At 43.6% G+C, this 18892-nt stretch overlaps 1 protein-coding gene across 1 annotated transcript in view; it reads left to right on the top strand.

Annotated features, from left to right (window-relative positions):
• Window positions 1-18892, top strand: part of DTD1 (D-aminoacyl-tRNA deacylase 1) — a 174623-nt gene that overhangs the window by 44249 nt on the left and 111482 nt on the right. The gene's annotated exons all lie outside the window — the stretch shown is intronic.

The following is an 18892-nucleotide window of genomic DNA, read 5'->3' as shown; positions in this document are numbered from 1 at the left end:
GCAGAGTAGCAGCACAACTCCACTCGGCCCTGGACTGGCTATTCACTAATTCAGAATGGTTACATGGAGTGGGTTTTGTCCCAGGTGTGGGTAGATCTGCCACCCGAGGTTCTTTGTAAATCCTCATTTTTCTGAAGCAACATCTGACCTGGATTTGCTGCCAACTCTGTAAGCTTTGAGAAAAAATTTTAATTAAAATAGAGAAAGGAAATCTGTGATAGTCCTTGCAACCTGTGTGGTTCTCATAGATACTTAACACTTGTAAAGGCTTTAATTAATGCAACCACTTACTGGCCTTCTAGACACAAGGCGGCAGGCAGAGAAGTGAGAACTAAGGGACATTGCTGTTCTTCCTTCCCTCCCCCTGCCCTTCTGGTGCTAGGATGCTGTGAAGTGGACTGATGCAGTAGGTGTGGGGGAAGCGTTATATAAACTTAAGTGTGTATGAGCTGTTCAAAGTCATCATTTTTAAGTGGAACATAACCTTCCTTTTTGTTACTGATTCTTTGGATTGATAGAGAATCAAGAACATGTCTGACGCAGTGGTGCTAGACTTCAAAGGTGATAATTGAGGTTCCTGGAATTATGGACATTAAATAAAATCATAAATGAAAAATCCACATGAAAATTTAAACTTTTTATTTCGAAATAATTTGAGACATAGAAAAGTTGAAAAAAGAGAGTTCCCATACACTCTTTACCCAGGTTCTCTCAATTTTACTTTCTTACATAATCATAATATACTGATCAAGACATGGAAATTAATATTGACACAATACTGTTAACGATGCTACAAACCTTATTTAAATTTCACTAGTTTTTTTTCTAATGCCCTTTTTCTGTTTCAAGATAATCCCACATGGCATTTAGTTGTCATTCCTCCCTAGTCTTCTCCAATCTGTGACAGTTTATTGGCCTTTTCTTGTCTTTTATGACCTTGACACTTTTCAGGAATACTGGTCTGCTATTTTGTAGAATGTTCCTCAATTTGGATTTTCTGTGAATACATTGAGCTTGTGCGTTGGACAGGAATAGCAAATAGCTCAAAAGTGATCTTGTGCCCTTCTTGGTGCATCATAGGAGGAAGTACATGGTATTGATTTGTCTTCCTACAGGCGATGTTAACCTCGATCACTTGATGAAGGTGGTGTCTACCAGATTTCTCCTCCCTGCAGGAGGTTTTAACCTCTCTCCCTTTGTCTGTCCTCTTGCTTATTCATGGTAGATGACTCTCTTTCTCCTTCACAGAGAAAGAAGCCATCAGGCGGCATTCTCTATCTCCTCTTCCTACTGTGGCAGCAGAGCCGCCCTTCCTGGTGCTGAGGCCAGCACCACTCCTTGGGCCAGGACTGGCCTCGTAATTTGTGAGGCCCGGTGCAAAATGAAAATGAGGGGCCCCTTGTTAAAAAATTGTTAAGAATTTCAAGATGGTGACAACAGAGCATGAAACCAAGGGTGGAGCCGTTCTGAATGGGGGGACCTCTGTGACTGCACAGGTTGCGTGCCTGTGGAGCCAGACTGCCCTGGGCTGTGGAGCCCTCCCCGTCCACCTTCTCATTAGCCTCCACTAAGCCCTGTATCCTCTTGTCAAGTCAGTCTGTCTCTCACTCATCCATCTTATTCCCATTCGCTTTTAAAATTCCCAAGGATCTCCATCTGAGAACTGAGTCCTCATCTGCATAGACTCTCCTCGAGCTCCCCGGTAACCTTGTTGCTTTATTTTGTGACTGTTTCTCAGGCCCACCCTACTTGACCGCTCCACAGCTCTTGCCATTGTTGCCCACTCATCCCTGGAAACCAATTGTCTTGAACCTTGTTTTCCAGGATACCACTCTCCCCCAGTTCTCCTCTTACCTCTGCCTACTCCCTCTGGTTTTAGTTGACGATTATTTTATAGTTTTGATTTATTATTCTGCTTTAACTCTATTTGGAGAAAAATTGTAGCCGGGTTTGTCTCATTCTAAATTTTTCTAGGGGTGGAAGAGTAATACATTATATCTTTAGGATCTTCAACCTTCTTTCACCTAATACCCCCTCTTTTCTTATTTACAACATAAAAACAAATAGGCATTATATATATATTTTTTGTGCTTTATCTCCCCAAATCCCCCGGGTACATAGTTGTATATCTTGGTTTCAGGTCCTTTTAGTTGTGGCCTGTGACAACCGCCTCAAAGTGACCTGACGAACGGTGCCATGTCCATGCCCAGGATCCAAACTGGGGAAACCCTGGGCTGCTGCTGCGGAGCACGCGAACTTATCCACTCCACCACGGGGCTGGCCCCTATTTTTAACCTCTAACAAGCCATGATAACTTATAGGATAAGAAAGTCTTTTATTTTAGTTATTTCTGAATCTTTTGGGAGCTTTCTCTTCAAATGCATGAATAGTCCTGTGTCACTTTCAATTATATGTACTAGTTAATTGACATCAGAAGTCTCAGACCCTAGAATATTACTCAGATCTCTGTCCTCCAGCTCTCCAGGAGGTGGCGACTATGTGATGGTGGGTGCTGGCCTTTACCTGTGGTCTGTCTCTGCCTTTCCAGTCTCAATAAGAAGGGGGTTTCTCTTCCAGCAAATAGCTAATCTTTTTGCTTTTGTGTTGGTAGGAAGACTGTAGCCAAATTATTTCACTGATAGATAAATATGCATTTCTGTCAACTAAGCTTTTAATTCTAAGTGTTTTATTTTCCAATTCCATCCAATAGGTAGTGCAAGCTGCATACATTATAGAGAAATGGTTCTTTTGGTGAGTTTTTAAATATATATTCTTTAAACCGTCTGAATAAATGAGCAGTGTATGTGTGTGTGTGTATATGTATTTATGCATCAAGTGTCATTTTAGTAGACGACAGTGTGCTGGGTACTGTGAGGACCAGGAGGAAGTGCCGTACCCCAGTCCCTACTCCCAGGAATGGATTTAGGGCCACATAAACCTGGGAGGTTAATGGCAGTGAAACAAGTAGAGAGCAGTATACGACAACTCAGGAAACATCACAAGGCCATCATTTCATGCTCCTGCTTAAAACCCTTCAGTGCCTTCCAAATGCATTGAGACTACAGCCTGCGTTCCCTCCGGCGCCATGCCCAAGCTCCTGTGGCGCTCTCTCTCTTGGCCTGCTCTGCACCCATTTTTCCTTCAGTCCTGATGCTTTACCTGCTCTTGCCTTCTCTCCCTTCTGAGAACAGGTCCCGCTCTTTCCTACCTCTGGGCTCTGTTCTCAGTGTCAGTGTCTCCTCCTCAGAGGAGGTCCTCTGACCCCTCAATCCCAAGGAAGCCCCCGCCAGCTCTTCTGTCACATTGCTCTGATGATTTGTTTCACAGTACTTAGCACCATCTGTTGCCATCTGCTTGTTTCCTCGTTCCTCATCTGTCCACACCACTCCTAAAACTCAGGCTCCCCGAGTCTTGCTCAGTGCCGTGCCCCAGGAAGTGAGCCCGGGTGTGTAGTTTGTTTTGGAGTCATGTGTCATAGGCCCGTGAGCTGTGCTGTCTGTGAGTGTCCTAAGTTCTGAGAAGGCTGATGCCATTGCCGTTGCTGCTGAGCTGGACAGGCCTCCCAGGGGACTGGAGGTTTCAGCTGAGCTTTGAGGATGTGGCAGGCAGGAGGCACTCTCAGTTATGTCCAGACTTGTACTTCGCTTAAGGGTAGATTCTGATTTTTCAGAGTCCCAGAGCTCTATTTATGGGTGAGGCAGCTACTGCTGGTGACGACTGGGCTCGTGAAGGGACCTAGTTGTTTGCCTGCCTTAGCCATATCTCTGCTTGTTTTCGGGACTGGCTATTGCAGCCTCGGCGTGTTTTCCCCTGGCTGTCTCAGCACCATGCCCCGTGCGTTTATAGGCTGCTGTGTGGGCCCCGTGACGTGTTCTGACAGTGAGAAGAAGTTGGAAGAAGAGCGTTAGTTCTTGCTCTGAAGGATGTAGTTCCAAAGGGAGCAGGGCATGGACGCAGTAGCAGAACCACCTGACAGGGGCTGTTTTCCCTGTTGCGTTTTTGTGGAAGAATATGATTCTGGTGGGAACATCCTGATTATTCCTACAGAAGATTGCTAGTGCCTGAGTTCTTCCATGGGTGGCTAGATATTGGGAGATTTCAGTACCTTAGTCAGCCATTCCTGATGGTAGAAACTTATTCTTGCTCTTGTTTTCATCTTAAATGCTTTCCTTGTAGCAGGGGTCCCTGAGTCGCCCATGGATGGGGTTGCACATGTGTGAGAGCAGGGTGAGGGGTTCCCCGATGAGGAGGTGCATTTTGTAATTGAGGGACTCTCCCCTGAGCCCACCTAGTTCATAGTGTTGCCATTAATTATTTATGTTCTCATTTATTTAGTGTGATTGAAAACCTCACTAAATTAAAATGCTGGAAGGAGCTGAAAAAATGGACTTTCAAATACACATCTTTGAATTAGCTCATGTGTTTATTGACAAATCACTGGGATAAGTTGACCAGTGAAAAATGGTGCCAGAACTTTGTACTTCTCTGAATATCATCATCACTTCACCTGTAATTTTCTCCATACACTTGTCTTGTCAGCAAGTCTCCATCCCTAAGCCTGGAAACCTTGGAATGTCTAGATTGAGACATTCACGGCTTCTGTAGGATTGGAAAGAAATGTGCAGGAGAGAGAGGGGATGGGGAAAAGAGCTCCATTCGGTTTCATTTATTTGTATTTCCAGTGACAGGGGAGCCTTTTCAGTAATGTGTGCTGTGGAATCCGGAAGGTGGAATAGAGGACAGGCGAGGACACAGGTGGCAACCCCACTGCAGGTGCACAAAGATGGGCTCTGAATTCCTGTACGTTTCACTTTGAGGGACAAGTCTAATGGGAAGTATTCTGAATATAAGGAAGAATTATGTTGATACCCATAAGTTTGCATTTCTTCATAGAAGAACTTTTATTTAAATGTATGTATTCCCCTTTTCATTCTTTTTTCAGGCTTGAACTCCAGGTGCTAGCTCCCCAATCTGTGTTGGTTTCAACTTCAGTTTTTGCCTGGCCTGAGCCAGGCTCAAGCTGACTTGCCACAAGAGTGAGCTTCCAAGTCTGGTTGCCAAAATGGTACCCAGATCCTGTCATTTATTCTACATCAGTTCATTTTGTCACATTGATTTATTGAACAGACGTTGACTGAGAGTCTTGCTTTGTTTATACTGGAGTGTTACTGAAACCAAAGTGGGAACTTAACGCGAGCTGCTGCGTTCCAGAGTTTTTGTTGCTGCTGCTGTTCATCTTTGTCACAGTGTCATGGTGGGCGTGCCGGTGAGCTCGCCTGGTGTACAGAAGGCTTCCCAACAGGGTGGGCTGGCACCTGGCCTCTTTGGCTACAGGAATCACCCCTGGTTTTCTGATCCCTTCAGTGTGGACATCCACTTTCTGAGTTAGGAAAGCAGCACAGCCCTCTGGGGAGAGGCTTGCGTGTGGAGGCTGGGTGGGCTTCTGGTCTCCCTAAGCCCCGTCCTCTGCTCACCAGCAGCCAGAGCCTCTCTGAGTCCTGTCAGTGGGGGGAGGTCCCTGCCCTGGGCGTGCGTATCTGGCTGGTGGGAAAGATTGGGAGCCTCCTAGATGTTTCCAAGCAGGCTAGCTTCCTCCTAGTTGGGGCACTGCAAGGGATTGCTTTTGTTTTAGTGTTTTAATTTGTTTCCGTATAGATGGTTGTCCTAAGTTGGTACACTGTAGTATTAAAAAGAAGCCTTTCCAAGAGATACATCACTGTCTCTCTGCCTGGGCACCCACTGATTGATTGATCAATAAATTGACCTTCATCTTACCTTCTTAAATCCATAGCATGTGTTACTGAAATTGCAAAAATTAAAGAGTTTGTTTCCCGCTGCTGGAATATGACTGGTAAATTTAAAACTATGATCTTCTCCTCTTCTACCTTTGACACATAAAACATTTCTAATTTCCAACTAGAGAAAAACATCTGTTTTGCTTTAAACAACTCTCTCAGGGTACTAATGGGTTAGCGCATTCAAGGTTTAAGGGCTTTGTTTGTTCTTGTGTATGTGTTTTGGGCAGATTCTTAGTTATTTTAAACTCCTAATCTCATTTGTGGATGTGTTAAAAAAACAAACTCCTTACCTTACTGACTTGACCTGCCAAAGATTAACTAGCATTTTTTTTTTATTCCCAAGAGAAGGAGGTAAAGTTTCTCCTTCTATGGATTTATACGTTGAGCACGGCAATAATTTAATTATACAACTTAAGATTTTTTTTTTTTTAGGAAGATTAGCCCTGAGCTAATATCTGCTGCCAATCTTTCTCTTTTTTGCTGAGGAGGACTGGCCCTGAGCTAACATCCAGGCCCATCTTCCTCCACTTTATATGTGGGATGCCTACCACAACATGGCTTGCCAAGTGGTGCCATGTCCGCACCCGGGAACAGAACCGGCGAACCCCAGGCTGCCGAAACGAAACGTGCAAACTTAACCGCTACACCACTGGGTCGGCCCCCAGACTCAAGATTTTAATTGGAAATTCTTAGCTTTTTAGCTAATTTATTAGGAGCTTCATAGTCCTGGGTAATTGTAGAAAAATGTTCAGTCAGTCAGTGGTATTTTGCAGAAAGCCTTGTTCAAACATTTGCATTACTAATGGAAGGAGAAGAATGATCTAAAAGTGATAGAAATAAAAAATGAAGCTCTTCTTCTATTTCTTTTTTGAAGGATTGCCCCATAGATAGAACACATAACTACACAGAGGTGTTTTGCCAACACACCATAGTCTGGGTGCTGTCGGACTGACAAGGGGTTTATCTTTTTTAATCTGGTTAGCCTCTAAGAGAAGATAACGACAGGTGCTAGGGTGTGAATTGGGTCAAGCGGGCTATTAGGGGTTCATGAACTGCCCTGAGTGTGTCCTCCAAGTTTTTTGTGTATCTGTGTGTGCGTGTGCCTTTTGTTGGGAGGGTCCAGGGCTTTCATCACATTCTTGGAAGGCCCCAAAGAAGTGAAGATGCTGGCTGGCTACAGGGTGTTGGGTGCGGGGATTACACATTCTCTCTTCACCAAAGTCACTCAGGGGCTGGTAGTCGTGCTCCTCAGAGGGCTGTCTGGGGACCGCCGCCTCAAGCCACCAAGGGTGCATATTAAAATGCAGAGTCTTGGCCACCTCCCCCTCCCCAGGTTTCCTGAACCAAAGTTCCTGGCATGTCTGGATGTGAAAGGCAGAAGAGTAGGAGATTTATGTTTTTTGTGTGTGCTCCTCAAGTACACTCACATTTGAGAACTAATGGACAAGAAGAAATTGGATGTTTCCATTTTTATCTACTCCACCCTGCCCGCCCCCTCCCCCCCAGCGAAAATGTCTAAAAATACTTTATGATCTGTGTTACTGCAGTTGCCAGAATCAAGATGGCTGGGCTTGATTATTGAGGTCACATATGAGGCTGTTTTCATTCATCAGTGCCCCTCAGTCCCTCATCCACGACCCCGCCATACACACAGCAGTGATGGAAGTCTTCCCAGAGTGTGGTGCCTTCCCGACACAGTTACAGATGTGTCAGGGAAGAGCCAATAGAGCAGTAACAGCTCAATGCGTTAGTGACTGATGATGGGTCCTTCTGTCGAGTGACATTGAGGCATGTGCTAGCGGAATAACTTGTTTCTTAAGAGAGATGAGCCCAGTGTGTGGATTGCCCAGTGGCTGTGCCAGATTGCGTTGGTGTAGCCTCTTTAGATTTTTAGTTGAAAAGCAATTTATAGTTCTCTTGGTTTTTTGAATACCAGACATAGAATTCCTTACTCATCAGTTGACTTATTGATGGGACTGGAATAAAAACCCAGGATGAGCAGCACCTAAGTCTTTGCTTGGAGAATTGCTGTTTAGTAAAATGCATGAATGTCGAGGCTTCATGGGCAGTTGACTAATCATTTACGTTTAGACACACAAGGGACATTGTTAAGAGTTCATATTTTACGGTGTATTACTTAAGTTCATAATAAAAGCTTTTCACATTGAGTTGTAGGATTAGTTTCCTGCAGATTATTTACTCTTTCATGGATGTGTCATTTTTTTTTCCCCTTTGTGTATCTGTTCATCCACCTGAAATGAACTCCTTCCCTATCTGTACCTGTTGCCTTCCCCCAAGTATTAAGGTCCCTTTCAGACAGTGCTTCATTCATGATGCTTACCTCAGTGCCCGTCGGGGAGGTCTTCCTGCCTTTGAATGCTGTGGTACTGATTTCATAGTGGTTAATACACTTAATAATAGCCCATGCTCCTTCGTTTGTTAGTTTGTTTGCTTGTTCATTTATCCACCTATCCTTTCACCCATTTGTCCATCTCTCTGTGCACTCACCTAGCCGCCCCCCACTCCTCTCTCTATCCAACAGGTACTTATAGGATGCCCGCTCTGTGCTGGCCTTGCATATAGTTACAGTGCGGAACAAGCTCTAGTGGAGCTTGCATTCTAGTGGGAAACATGAAAAAAGAAGTAGAATTTAAAATTGTGATAATATAAAGAAATTAAAACAGGGAGAGCTCTACGTAGAGGATACTACCTTATGGGGCTACCTTAGGTTCAAGGGCTGGGGAAGGACCTGAGCTCAGAGGGAGCCAGCCACGTGAAGACTGAGGGAAGAATATGCTAGACGGAGGGGTCCCCAAGTGCGGAGCCCTGGGCAGCTGGTGGAAGGAAGGCCAGTGGGCTGGTGCTTGGAGGGTGGCAGGGAGAGGGTAGGACATGGGGGCAGAACTGTGACCTGGATCTGATGGTGGGAGGCCTGGGTAAGAAATTCGGGTTTTATTGGTAGTAAACTGGAGAGTTACTAGAACAGAGAGCATGTGTGTGTGTTTGCAGTGATGGCTGAGACTGGATTGTAGTGTCGGTCGGGGAGGGGGCAACTGGGGGAACAGTTAGGAGCTCCTGTAACAGGTCGATGAGAGCTATGGAGAGTCTGGATTTACAGGCTGTCAACCACCCTGGTGTTCTGCCTCCCACAGCAGAGCTTTTCTGTAAATGACTCATGTTTGAATTCGTTCATACCATTGTTTGAGCATTAGGACATACTGCAAAGTCTCACCTCCCACAGTTTGCTCCAAGAAAGACCCCATTCCTGCCTCCAGAGTAGGGTGGTGAAGGGATTCCATGGCATGAGTTTCTTTGAGTTTCTAGGATGAGATCAGACATTTAGACATCAAGGGGTGTGATGCTCACCCCTGATTCTGAGTGATTCTTGGCCACAGTCTGGACACAAAGCCAGCACCTTTGTTCGATGGGGGTAAAAAACAAAAAAGCAAATTTCAGGGATTCAGGCCCCCTTCTTCAGGTCACCGTGAAGCCAGATGTTTCACTATTGCCCAGCTTTCCCCAAAATGCAAAAAACTTATATTATAAAAAGAAATTGTTAAAGGCCTGAGAAACAACATTTATATTGAATTTGATTTATATATACCATCTTAACTTATGTTGTCAGGACAGTTTCTAAATCTAAGTATTCAGAGCTTGTTAGAGGGAAAAAAAGGTTTACTTTTGGAAAAGTATGTTTCCTGGCATTCATGGATCTTGGAAATTATAGGAAGTAATTGTCAGAAGGGTAGCTGCAGCCCCAGAGGTGGAGCGGGAATCCAGGGCTGGAGGTGGTTGTCATGGGGGACACCCGTGTACCCCGTGCTGGGGGCAGATCGGGAGCCTCACCATAGGCATTTCTACTGCCTATTCTACCATCTTAGTTATTTTTATCAATATGAAATGCAAAGTAATAGCACTTCTATGAAGATTCTTCACCTAAAATGTATTCCTTTGACTACTTTCCATAAAATGTGAAGTCAATTTCTTTTTCTATTTTTAATCATGAAAGTGAAGCCTGGAAGCCTCAATTTCTGTGTAACGGAAAGATCCAAGTTTGTGGCCTTGTTTCTATTTTCCACCCCTCCTGCTCAGTCGGGAACATGATGCCCCAGAGTACCCCCTGAGCAGAGGCTCTGTTCGGGAATCGCAGTGGTCCGACTGCAGAGGGCAGGCAGAGGCTGCTGTTAATGTCGGTGTCGTTGTTGGGTCGTGGAACCTTCGGGGCTAAGTACAGTTTGTATAAAATTTCATTTCAAAATCCAGACTAGATCTGGCCTTATGCTGTGTGGATTCTTTTTTTTTTTCTTTTCATGTTGTCCCTTTGCTCCCTTCATTTTCTCCTGGGAAGTACCTTTCTCTTATTATTATTTTTAAAATTTCAGGCAAACAGTGTGTTAACTGGAAAGTACCAGGTTAGAAATATTATTTTTTATTAGTAAGTTTTTATAGGATTCCTGAGTAGAACGGTGTTTTTATAGAAGCAGTTCTTTTCCTTTTATTTTTCTCGTGAGCCCATAAAATAACATTTTTGTATCAATTTTTGTTACATGTAATACATAAATAAATATCCTTGAAAAAATTAGGAGTTTAAGATACTCTAAAGATGCTTTTGGCCATATGACCATAATCTCTCATTCCCAGCGGTAACACCATTAATAAGTTCTATGTTTTCTTCTAGACTTAATAAAAATATGTTTACCCACATTTACACATAGAAAATACGTGGGATCTCTGGGTGTGTGTATGTCATTAGGTTTTCTTTTTTAATTGTGCTAAAATATAAATAACCCAAAACTTAGCATTTTAATCATTTTACCATTTTGAGCGTACAATTCAGTGCGATTAAGGACATTTCCCTTGTTGTGCAACCATCTATCTCCAGGACTTTTTCATCTTCCTAAACTGATACTCTACCCATTAAACACTAACTCCTTCCCCTTCCCCCACCCCCTGGTAACCACTGTTCTACTTGCGTCTCTATGAATTTGGTTACTCTAGGTACCTCACGTAAGTAGAATCATACAATGTTTGTCCTTTTGTGGTCTGGCTTATTTCACTTAATACTGTTTCTTCACAGTTCTTGTATGTTGTAACATGTATCATAATTTCATTCCTTTTTAAGGCTAACTCATCTTCCATTGTATGTATATACCACGTTTTGTTTATCCATTCATCCGTCCATACATTTGGGTTGTTTCCGCTTTTTGGCTATTGTGAGTAATGCTGCGGTGAACATGGGTGTACAAATATCTGTTCAAGTCCCTCCTTTCAGTTCTTTGGGTGTACACATAGAGGTGGAATTGCTAGATCATATTCATAATTCTCTGTTTAATTTTTTGAGGATTTGTCTTATCATTTTCCACTGTGGCTGCACCATTTTACATTCCCACCAACAAAGCACGAGGGTTCCAATTTCTCCACATCCTTGCCAATGCTTTTTAATTTCTTTTTTCGTTTTTTTTTTTAAAGAGTTTATTTTTCCTTTTTCTCCCCAAAGCCCCCCACTACATAGTTGTATATTCTTCGTTGTGGGTCCTTCTAGTTGTGGCATGTGGGATGCCGCCTCAGCGTGGTTTGATGAGCAGTGCCATGTCCGCGCCCAGAATCTGAACCAGCGAAACACTGGGCCGCCTGCAGCAGAGCACGTGAACTTAGCCACTTGGCCACGGGGCCAGCCCCTCTTTTTTCTTTTTTAATAATAGCCATCCTAATGGGTGTGAAGTGATATCTCAGTGTGGTTTTGATTTGCATTTCCCTAGTGCCTAGTGATGTTGAGCATCTTTTAATGTGCTTGTTGGCCATTTGTGTATCTTCTTTGGGGAACTGTCTATTCAAGTATTTTGCTCATTTTTGAATTGGGTTTTTTTGTTCTTGAGTTGTAGGAGTTCTTTATTTCTTCTGGATATTAACCCTTTATTAGGTATATGATTTGCAAATATTTTCTTCCATTCTGTGGGTTGCCTTTTAACTCTGTTGATAGTATCCTTTGATGCACAAAAGTTTTACCTTTTGATGAAGTTCAGTTTATCTACTTTTTCTTTTGCTGCCTATGCTGTTGGTGTCGTATCTAAGAAATCTTTGCCACATCCAGTGTCATGAAGGTTTTCCCCTATGTATTCTTCTAAGAGTTTTATAATTTGGATCTTAATGTTTATTTTGACTTAATTTTTGTGTGTAGTATAGGATAAATGTCATAAGGTTTTACTTGTAGACAAGATGGAAGAACAGTACCAAGAACTTTTTTCCTGAACCATTTGAGGATAAGTTGCTGACCTGATGCCCCATCACCCCTGGAAACATTAGTGTATATTTCCTGCCAACAAAAACATTCTCTTTACAGAACCCCAAAGCATCCATTAAAATCAGAAAATTACCATTGAAATTTTAGTATCAACCAGTCCTCAGACCCCATTCACATTTTAGCCGTTATCCCAATAACTGGTCTCTTATAGTGGTTCAGAATTATGTGTTGCATTTAATTATCATATATCTTTAGTTTTCTTCATTCTAGATCAGTTCCTCAGTCTTTCCTTGACTTTCATGACCATCACTCTTTGGAAGAGTACAGGCCAGTTATTTTGAAAACTGGCCCTCAATTTGGGTTTCCTTAGGATTAGATTCATGATGTATGTGTGTGTGTGTGTGTTTATCCATACATACATACACTGTGTATGTGCATGCCTGTGTGCACGTCAGTGACCTAAATGGTCCTGTACTACATGCGTATGTATAGTATTCTGAAATGTGCTTCTTTCCCCCCAGCAAAGTCATTTGTGTTGTTACATCTACAGCTAGTTCATCCATTTTTAATTGTGAGGCAGGATTCTGTCATATGAATACACTGCATTTTGTTTAGCTGTTCTCTTGATGGACTTATGGGGTTGTTGGCAATTTTTTGCTGTTACTAGAAATGATGTAAAAATCATTCTTGTTAACATTTCTTTTTGTGGATTTTCTAGGCAAGAGACTTCCATTGTTATTTTTAAAATTTGAGATATTGCAAATGTGCAAAAAGTATAGAGAATAATGTAAGAACATCCAACTTTAGCAAATGTTAATATTGGCTCTAGAATCTTTAAGTTGGTAAAGTCGTTATCCCATTCAATAAATGGGAGTTTTACTGGGACTTCTTCAAAGTCAGTGTTGCACTGAGTGAGAATTATTGTTAATGATGAAATTCCCTCAAAAGTGTGTAACTTTATTCAAGAGAGAGATATTTTGGGAAAATCAGTCAAATTTTAAAAAAAGAAAACATAGGCCTACTACCCAGATGTGAACTGTGAATGAAACACCAGGTAGGCTTAGCTAACTTTTCCTGTAGGCGTCCTTCATGTCTTCCCTAATAGAATTTAATAAAATGAAACAGGAGGAGGGATTACCAAGGGTTAAGAACAATAGACCTGAAAGACTTGCTGAGAACCTGTGTAGACTCATTTCTCATCGTGGATGCCTTTGTTGGCTCTGGTGTCGGGCGACGTGAGAAGTGCATTCAGGAATCCTTTCCAAGGCTATTTGAGTACCCAGGATAGATTTGTGATGAATCAGTTCCACACTCATGTGTGACGTTAGGTAAATCAAGGGTAGAAGGAGGAAAGGAATCAGGTCAGAGCCCAGCTTGCTTCACCAAGCCACAGGAAGTGGAATTCTCTAAAGATAAATAAATACATAAATTCAGGACTTAGAGAGAAGTGATAGTAATAGGCAGCCTCAAGAGTTTTATTGAAGCATCTTTTTCACCTGAGGAAATGCAAACACAGAGAAGCAGGACCCTGTCTCCTAATTCACACCCCTGTAGGGAGAGATCTGTGTGTCCCTCTGGATTGTGGCCTGTTTACGGCCCTCTGCCAGAAGCAAAGGCCTGTGGCCAGTTGTGTCTTCTCACCAGTACTGGAAAAATGTGATCCACTTAAACACCAGCTACTTCAAGCATTGGAGACATGGTCTCAATACCTAGAAATGAAATCTCCATTTTCCTGTCAGTGGATGTTTCATGGGTTTGGTTTTTAATGCTAAATAACATCCTTGGGAGAATTCTTCCTGGCTTGTCTGTTAATAGTGGAATAAAAGGAACCATGGAGGTTTCTTAACATTTATTCTGCATTGGGATCCTATTCCTGGCTGAAGTAGTGTTTGGTGGGGTTATGGCTTTTACTTTTTAAGTTATGATGCCTGGTTTGTGGGTAAGGAGAAGAGGTCTTTGGCCTCCAGCCTGGAAGACAGCAACAGTAACCACAACCAGGGGCTAGTTTGGGGTTTTTGTGGATTCGTTGTCCGTAGTGTTTGAAATACTCTGTGTTTTAGGACTGTAAAAATGAAATGTCAGTATTTTAGCATACAGCAGAGTGGACATGTTTCAGTCATCAGTTTAGGATGCCGGCATAGTCATTCCGAGGGATTCTTTTCTGCATCCTTTCTTGGGATGCAGAGTATTGGGCATTCGAAGTGATGACGTCTGGGGCTCAGACTGCCGCTGTGGGTCTTGGAGGCCTGTAGGTGCCAGTGTAATGAGTGCCAACTCAGATTTGTCCTCAAGGCTCTGCGAGAGACCAAGGCAGAAGTGAGCACTCTGTGGACAAGGGCGAGAGCAGGGCAGCTGCATCAGACCTTCACCATATACCGTGTCTTTGTAGCTACAAGGCCTGTGATAAGCTGGCAGCTGGCTTTGATCTGGCATTTTTTTCTGTAAGAGGCTAAAGTGCCCGTTTTAGAAGAAGAATGTCGTTATGAGCTTGGGCGGCAGGTGCAACCTGGTGAGCCATTCTCAGCGTCTTGGCGTGGAGGATGGAAGGGTCTCTGGGCCTTCTTGTTGCCCCAAGTCTCCATTCACCCCATCTGCCTCATTATGAAAGGCTGGGGATACACACAATGCAGAGTATAGCTTTTCCTTCCTCCATTTTCCCTCCTGAAGGCCTTTGAGGAGTTTGAAGGAAGGAAAAAGGACTAGTTGGGAAAAAGGGCTGGGAGTTGGGTGCCTGAGAATTCTGGCTTGACTGCTACTCAGTGACCTGGCCACATCGCAGAACCCCTTAGATTTGGGTCTTTATGTGTCGGGTTAGAGGATCGGGCCGTGTGGTCCTCTGGGCCTTTCTGGTCTGGAAATCTGTGACTCTGTAGTGTTGGCAGTTGGCCGTTTGTTGGACCTCCTTCCTCGTCTGCCCTCATTGGCTCTCTTTCCTTAGGCCTTTATTCTTCAGAAGAAACCCACGAGCCACAATGGTTTTGCAGTGTCCACTGGAGACCGTTAGGAACTGTGCAGGCATCGGTCTCTCTGTGCCTGGATGGAAATCAGATGCCAGCAGAGGAGGGCATGCGTTGAATGAGCCATATGGGCCGATTGCATTTCAGGCTTTTCAGCCCTGACCTCTTGAGATGAAGCACTTGCATTTGGCTTTAACTTTGGCTCAGCTGAACAAAGTCAAGTCTTGACAGTGGGGAAAAGGAATTTCATCTTTCTCTCCTCCTCTAATCGATTAACCTGAATGTCTCAGCGGCCAAGTATTTCAGAAATTGCAAATGTAAATAACTTAACATTTGCCATACCAGTATATATCTTCCAAAATGTGTTGATGTTTTCTTTGGCTTTGAGTAGGAGGCTAATTTCTGTACTTTACCCATAACTGTGTATGTAAAAATTGGGCCAGTTACCACGCTTTGTTTCCTTTTCACAAATATTTGTTGACCACTTTTCAGATTCTGTGTTAGTCATGGGTACAAGAAAGAGAAATAAGGCATGCTTTCTTTCTTCAGGAGGCTTGTACTTTGGTGAGATGGAAATCACACTGGGACAGTTCTGAGAGGACATCATTTGCCTGGTGCTGAGGGAGCAAGTGGAATATGCAGAGCCTTAGGTGGGGGAATGGTCATCAGGACAGGTGTCCATGAGTACATATCAAACATGTGAGTTGAGTCTTGGAGGGTGAAGATGGGTCAAACTAGGTGTGAAAGCTTGGGGCAGGAGCTGGTACATTCTTGTAAGAACATGAACAAGGGGAGGGAGGTTTGAACCTGCCGCACGGGGTAACAAGCAGTTGACTGGTGGGGCAAGAAGGCTGCAGGTGGGGAGGAGAATGCTGAGACTGGAGAGGCAGGCAGGTGGTGATGATGATGTTCAGTGTCCTAGTAAGGATCTTGGGGCTTGGTCTTTTGACAGTGGGCAGCCACTGTAGAGAGTTCAGCAGTATGGGAAGGTCAGATTTGCTGTTTATCTGTGACTCTCTTGTAGCAGGATGGCAGATAGATGGGACTGGGCAAGACAAGAGAGGGAGGGGCACCTGAGAGGTGAACACTGGGCCAGGCTAGAGAAGAGCATAGTGTGAACCAGATGGGCAGGGGTGATGAGCCGGAGAGGAGGGGACTGATTGATTGTGGAGGATGGGGCTGTCAAGGACATGGCTTGGATTTCCGGGGGAAGTAACTAAGGGATGGTGGTATCATCATCCTGGATGGGCCCACATCAGGAGCACTGCTTTTAAAGGGTCTCTTCTGTTCTCTGAGTTAATGTGGGTCCTACAGGACCAGTAGTTCTATTTGTACATCCTGCCTCTTCTCTCTGGTGCTGTTAATTTTCTTCAGGTGCCCAGTGACCCTTGGTTGTTGGTTCATGTTTATGAATAAAGGACCAGGTTGCTTACTGTAGGAAACTGGTGCAGTTTTCTCATCTGATGCCACAGCACATCTTGCTGGCAGTGCCAACTGCAAGATCCATGGCTCTTGGTGGGCAAGTATGCCTGGTACCTGGTAGCCTCAATCTAGACTGCTGGTTCTCAACCTTGGATGTACATTAGAATCACCTGTAAAAATTTCTCCTGCCCAGGCTGCACTCCAGAGGAGTGACACCAGATTCTCTGGGGGTGAGACCAGAAGTGGTTCCTCTGCAGCCAAAATTGGGACCATGTGTCTGGCTGTAGAGGGAGGGACTAGGAGGACAGGCCGTTTCCCTAGCACATGTCTTGGTGGGGGTCTTTTTCCTATGGCACCTAGAGGACAGGCTACATCATTTGCAGGGCTCAGTGCAAGAGGAAAATGCTGGGCTCCTTGTTCAAAAAGCAGGAAAAATGTACTTTTAAAGGTATCACAACGTAAAGCTTTTTCCTGTCATTCATGGTTTCTGGACTTGTCCTGGTGCTTTTTATTTGCTCTTTAATATCATTCTAACCATAGACAAATTAAAAATTTAAATTATTAACATGAGTTTTATCATTTATCTTTATGTTGTCCACTGCTGTTTTTAAACACAAGTTTAACTTGTATGTGGAATCACCGAAATTACGCAATTTGTATTTTGTAGCCTGTACATGCATTAAGTGTTTCGTTCTTACCAGAACAGTGGAACGCTACATGAAACTAACTTACCTATTTTTGTTTCACTTCTTGATACCCATACATTCTGCCAACACTCTCTCCTTCAGTCAGCTGATGAGTGAGGAAGGACTGACTGAGAAAGGAGCTCGGGTCAGCTTGTTTCTCCTTCTCCTGTGTCATTGTGTTCAGGGTAAGTAGTGGCTGTTACAGGAAGGGAACATAAGTAAGGAAGGTTATGATGGGGCTTCTTGGTCGTTTGTTTCTTAAACACTATTGCCCTCTTTCTGCATTCAAAGCAAGTTCTGGTTCAATGGAAAGCGTGACCTCTTGGGGCTGTCAGCAACCCTGCTTACTCAGTTGTAGACATAACACATTTATGTCACACTTGCTCAGTGTCCTAACCTCCCACACGCCCTGGGTCTGCCGGAATTCTGTGCTCACAGAATGCTGTGAGTGAATGGGGCAGCAGGGAAAGGCAACAGACACACGTGTTGTGCATATCCATTCTGCTCATGCACATGCTCCATTGTTCCATTGGACTTCACCTATAAAACACAAAGTCAAAGATAAAATTACGAAGAATTTCAAAATGGTGGTAGAGCATTAAACCAAGTGCAGGTCCTTTTGAGCTCGAGACCTTGTGTGCCTGCTCAGGTCACACACCCATGAAGTCAGCCCTGCCACCCTCTGTCATACTGCAGCCTGCTTCTGCTCTCCCTGCCCCTTCCAACACCTCACACTCCCGACCTCCTATCCTGGCCACCTGTCTTCATAATGCAGCCCGCCCTCCCTGCTTGTGCGCCTGGCCCCTACCCCGATCACCCTACTTCATACTGCAGCCTGCCCCGACCCCTCCCTGCTCTGTACATCCAATACGTCCTCCCCTGCTCTACTTCTGACTTCTTTTGTAAGACTTGTCACCTTCTAAAATATTGCAACTATATCTATTGGTTATTTACTTTTTAAAATTTGTTGTCTTTTTTTCCTGCTAGAATGTAAGTTCTCCAAGGGCAAGGATCTTAGACCAATTAAGGGAAGGCAATAGGCAGTTCAGAATTGAATGTGTGATATTTACTGTGTAAGAATATCATATGTTATAAAATAGGCAATACGAATTAATGACAGAAGGATTCTCAGTAAGCAGTAATTGGGCAACTGGTTGGCAATTATGGAAAATTAATCATTTTCAATCCTTACTTTATAGCATACCTTAAAATAAATTCCTGTGGAATTAAAGAGATAAACGTAATTTTAAAAAATCTCACAGAGGGTCCTGGCCTTCCTAGATATCAAAATATATTACGACACTACAGTAATGAAAATCAATGGTGCTGGCAGAGCAAGAGAGAAACCTATTAGCAGACTAGATGAGAGACCTGAAAAAGAATCTGGTTTGGTATATAATAAAGGTTTGGTATATAATAAAGATAGCATTTCAGATGAGTGGGCAAGAGGTGGATTTTCGTTATGACAACTGGCTAGTTTTAAAAAGTGAATGCAGTAGAGATAAATGCACTTACATGGCAAATGGAGTAGCTATGTTATTATATGAAATAAGCACATCTCCAAAAAATACATGTAGAATGATTCCAGTTGTATAAAAACAAAGACTGTCTCTTGGTATGTAATCCGTTTATCTGCCTCCCGCTTTCATGGATCCTCTGGCTCTAGTACATTCTGGCGAAGAAAGGATTTATCTTAAACCTCTCATGACTGGTCCCCTTGAGAGCTGCCTCTCTGCATCTTTGGGCCCTTCTGTGGGGCTCAGCTGACTGCACTCCCTGCCAGTGTTG

The sequence above is a fragment of the Equus quagga genome, chromosome 12, assembly GCF_021613505.1.
Source record: "Equus quagga isolate Etosha38 chromosome 12, UCLA_HA_Equagga_1.0, whole genome shotgun sequence".
In the NCBI taxonomy this organism is placed as follows: domain Eukaryota; kingdom Metazoa; phylum Chordata; class Mammalia; order Perissodactyla; family Equidae; genus Equus; species Equus quagga.
This window is presented reverse-complemented; position numbering and strand designations above follow the sequence as displayed.